The following is a 4440-nucleotide window of genomic DNA, read 5'->3' as shown; positions in this document are numbered from 1 at the left end:
TGTTCTTTTGGTATTCTTTTCAAATGTAATTTTCTTCTAAAACTGATGATTGATAAAATGAAGGGTTAAAGGGACATTATTGTGAAAATTCATCTTTTAAGATCCATATAGGCAATCAAATATTATTCTAATTATTTGAAGATTGTAGCGGAAAACCAATTAATTTAACCATGATGCTTTTGTCCAAAAAATAACAAGATAACCAAAAAAATATGTATTTAACAATTTTTTTTAATGAACGATTAACAAAAAAATTAAATCGATAGGGCTTGAACTGGATTCATTCTTCTCTATTTTCTTTAAACCGCATTTGATTCCTTTAAAAAGAAAAAATATATATATAAATTTTAAAATGGGAAAAGCACAGACTAATTAAAAAAGGTATTGGTTAAAACTAGAATAAAATATACTAACATGAGAAATATCTAGCAACAAGGCTATTCCGAACTTCGACTCCACCAGCGGTGGAATCTCTTGAAGCATCAAGATCTTCATTGTTTTCATTATTACTGAGGAAAGTGACATCCACATCTCCATCTTGCAGAGCTATGTTGTGCAAAATGCAGCACACCAAAATGATATCTGATACCTTGCACGGGTCATATTGCAGCACTCCACCGGATCTATCTAGACACCTAAATCTAGTTTTTAATAAACCATAGGTGCGCTCAATGGCTGACCGAGTGCTCCGATGAGCATCATTATATTTTTTCTGAGCGTCGGTTCTTGGATTTGTGAATGGCGTCATGAGCCAGTGCCGACAAGGATATCCACTGTCTCCTAACAAAGAAAAAGATTGTAAATAAATTAGAAAACATTTACGATAAAATAAAAAAAAGTCAAAAATAAAATGTGAAATAGACTATCAAATAAAGGAATAATATACATAATTACCTAATAGCCATCCATCAGGCATCTCTGCCGACTCAAACATCCGATAAAGTGCCGACTGTTGAAGAATATAATAGTCATGACATGACCCAGGAAAATTTGAGCGGACACTCATTATTTTGAGCTTTGCATCAGAAACCATTTATACATTTAAGGAATGGTTATGTTTCCGATTTCTAAACTGCTCTTCTTTGTGTTGCGGAGGTCTCAATTGGATGTGTGTACAATCAATAGCCCCTAAGACATTGGGCATACCAGCAACTTTAAAAAAATTAGTTTTCAAACTTTGCCAACCTTCAGCATTATTAGGGAAATGAATAAATAATTTTAAATGCTTCAAAATAGCTTTGAGCACATGTGTCAGATGCCTTGAAAAAGAAGGTTGACTGAGGCCCACAACTATACTACTGACAGATTGGAAAGACCCCAGTGACGTGCAGTAATAGGAGGCAGGGGAGGCAGCGCCTCCCCTGTCCAATCAGGGAAAAAAAAGATTTCCAATAATATTTATTTAAAAGAAAAAAAAAGTTTTTTATTGTATTTATTTTTTTGGGCACCCCCCAAGTGTACCCCCCCACCCCCCCATGGCGATTGCTCATTACCCACATCATTTATTTGTGTATTTATTTCTTATTTGTGTACTACAGTACTGCGCTTGCGCTACCAATTCATTATCCATTGTTGCGCAATTAGGAGGCAGTGAGCCGGTCTGTACTGTATAAAGTACTGTAAATGTGATCAGAATTTCTGGGAAAGTTATTTAAAAATTTCTGGGAAAGTTATTTAAAAAAAAAAAATAAGTGCACTGTAGTGACCTGCCTGTGTCTCTCCCCTCCCTCCATTGTGTCTCTCTCCCCCTCCCTCCATTGTGTCTCTCTCCCCCTTCCTCCCCTGTGTCTCTCTCCCCCTCCCTCCCCTGTGTCTCTCCCCCCCTCCCTCCCCTGTTTCTCTCCCCCCCTCCCTCCCCTGTGTCTCTCCCCCCCCTCCCTCCCCTGTGTCTCTCCCCCCTCCCTCCCCTGTGTCTCTCCCCCCTCCCCTGTGTCTCTCCCTCCCCTGTGTCTCTCCCTCCCCTGTGTCTCTCCCTCCCCTGTGTCTCTCCCTCCCTTGTGTCTCTCCCTCCCCTGTGTCTCTCCCTCCCCTGTGTCTCTCCCTCCCCTGTGTCTCTCCCTCCCCTGTGTCTCTCCCTCCCCTGTGTCTCCCCCCCTGTGTCTCTCCCCCTCCCTCCCCTGTTTATCTCCCCCTCCCTCCCCTGTTTCTCTCCCCCTCCCTCCCCTGTTTCTCTCCCCCTCCCCTGTGTCTCTCCCCCTCCCCTGTCTCTCTCTCTCCAACTCCCCTGTCTCTCTCTCTCTCTCCCACTCCCCTGTCCCTCTCTCTCTCCCACTCCCCTGTCCCTCTCTCTCCCACTCCTCTGTCCCTCTCTCTCCCCCTTCCCTTTCTGTCTCTCTCTCTCCCCTCTCTCTCTCTCTCTCTCTCTCCCCTCTCCCTCTCTCTCTCTCTCTCTCTCTCTCTCTCTCTCTCTCCCCTCTGTCTCTCTCTCTCTCTCCCCTCTGTCTCTCTCTCTCTCTCTCTCTCTCTCTCTCCCCTCTGTCTCTCTCTCTCTCCCCCCTGTCTCTCTCTCTCCCCTCTGTCTCTCTCTCTCTCTCCCCTCTGTCTCTCTCTCTCCCCTCTGTCTCTCTCTCTCCCCCCTCTGTCTCTCTCTCTCCCCTCTGTCTCTCTCTCTCCCCTCTGTCTCTCTCTGTCCCCTCTGTCTCTCTCTCTCTCCCCTCTGTCTCTCTCTCTCTGTCCCCTCTGTCTCTCTCTCTCTCCCCTCTGTCTCTCTCTCTCTCTCCCCCCTCTGGCTCTCTCCCCTCTGTCTCTCTATCTCTCTCCCCTATGTCTCTCTCTCTCCCCTCTGTCTCTCTCTGTCTCTCTCTTTCCCCTCTGTCTCTCTCTCTCTCCCCTCTGTCTCTCTCTCTCTCCCCTCTGTATCTCTCTGTCCCCTCTGTCTCTCTCTCTTTCTCCCCTCTGTCTCTCTCTCTCTCCCCTCTGTCTCTCTATCTCTCCCCTCTGTCTCTCTCTCTCTCCCTCCCCTCTGTCTCTCTCTCCCCCCTCTGTCTCTCTCTCTCTCCCCTCTGTCACTCTCTCTCCCCTCTTTCACTCTTTCTCCCCTCTTTCTATCTCTCTCCCCCTCTGTCTCTCTCTCTCTCCCTCCCACTCTGTCTCTCTCTCTCTCTCTCTCTCTCCCCTCTGTCTCTCTCTCTCCCCCCTCTGTTTCTCTCTCTATCCATCTCTCTCTCTCCCTGTCTCTCCCACCCCCTCTGTCTCTCTCCTTAAGTGTCTCCTTGTCCCCCATGGTCTCTCTTCCTCCCCCTCTGACTCTCTCATCCCTTATGTGCCTCTCTCTCTAACCCTTTGTCTGTATGTCTCTCTCTCTAACTCTGTCTCTGTCTCTCTCTCTCTCTCTCTCCTGTCTCTACCTCTCCCCCCCAAGTGCTTTTCTGTGTTTCTGTCTACCTTTTATCTATTTAATTAATGAATTGGTGGTGCCATCTGAAGGCGTGGCTTTATTTAAAGGGATGGGGTCAAGCGCCCCACCATCATTACATTTCACCAAGACATTTTTTTATTTACTGGATAATGAAGGAACCTATAAGCATAATTTGCAGCATTAAAGTATAAAGTATGTTTTGAACATATTTTACTTGGTCAGGATTTCTAGATATCATAATCAGAGCAAGCATTTTGTTATCTGGCAAGACGTTCTGTTTACAATCCTTTAGACTAAAATCAGATGTTTACTAAGGTGACCAGTTTCCAAAATGCCATTTAAAGGGACATGAAACCCATATGTTTTCTTTCATGATTTAGAAAGAGCATACAATTTTAAATAACTTTCCAATGTTCATCTATCTAATTTTCTTCATTCTCTTGATATCCTTTGTTGAAAATCATATCTAAATATGCTCAGTAGCTGCTGATTGGTGGCTGCACATAAATGCCTGATGTGATTGGCTCAACCATGTACATTGCTATTTCTTCAACAAAGGATATCTAAAGAATGAAGGCATATCGTAGCCAGTGCCTCACCTTCCTCTGACCTCACCGCACGTCACTGAAAGACCCAGTAGCCAAAAAATGGATAACTGCCAATACTTTTATCATTCCTGGAAGAGCATGGGTCCTTCCTGTCTTTGGGTCGATATCAGCCTCAACTAGATGATACAAATTAATTAAGGACTGTCTATTCAGTCAGAATCTTCTTTTTATTTCTTGGTCAGAAAGGGCTTCCAAACCAATTCTTAAACGAAAAATTCTTGGAACTCTTCTTCTTGTTTCTGGATCCGCATCTTGCTCTGCGACCTGTTGTGGGCGATTTCTGTTTCGAGAAACAGCAATAACCGCAAGAAAAAGGAAATTTTCCACTGCAAACAAGAACAAAAAACAACTACTTGCGCTTTTCCACTATCTCGCAACCTCAAAATTGGTGAATATAGAAAAAGTGAATATGACATGCGACAATTTTGATAAATACAAGATAATTGCGAATAAAAAAGGGCGTGTATGAAAAGG

The 4440-nt window shown here is 44.2% G+C and overlaps 1 long non-coding RNA gene across 1 annotated transcript; it reads right to left on the bottom strand.

The window, feature by feature from the left end:
- Positions 1-213: 213 nt before the first annotated feature.
- Positions 214-515, bottom strand: LOC128635932 (uncharacterized). Its single transcript, XR_008398622.1, has 2 exons — positions 415-515; positions 214-317 (listed from the first exon to the last, which is right to left on the bottom strand). It is a non-coding gene; the product is annotated as an uncharacterized LOC128635932 (long non-coding RNA).
- Positions 516-4440: the final 3925 nt, after the last annotated feature.

This window comes from Bombina bombina, chromosome 7 (genome assembly GCF_027579735.1).
Source record: "Bombina bombina isolate aBomBom1 chromosome 7, aBomBom1.pri, whole genome shotgun sequence".
In the NCBI taxonomy this organism is placed as follows: Eukaryota; Metazoa; Chordata; class Amphibia; order Anura; family Bombinatoridae; genus Bombina; species Bombina bombina.
The sequence above is the reverse complement of the archived record's forward strand: the minus strand, read 5'-3'. Positions and strand labels throughout refer to the sequence as shown.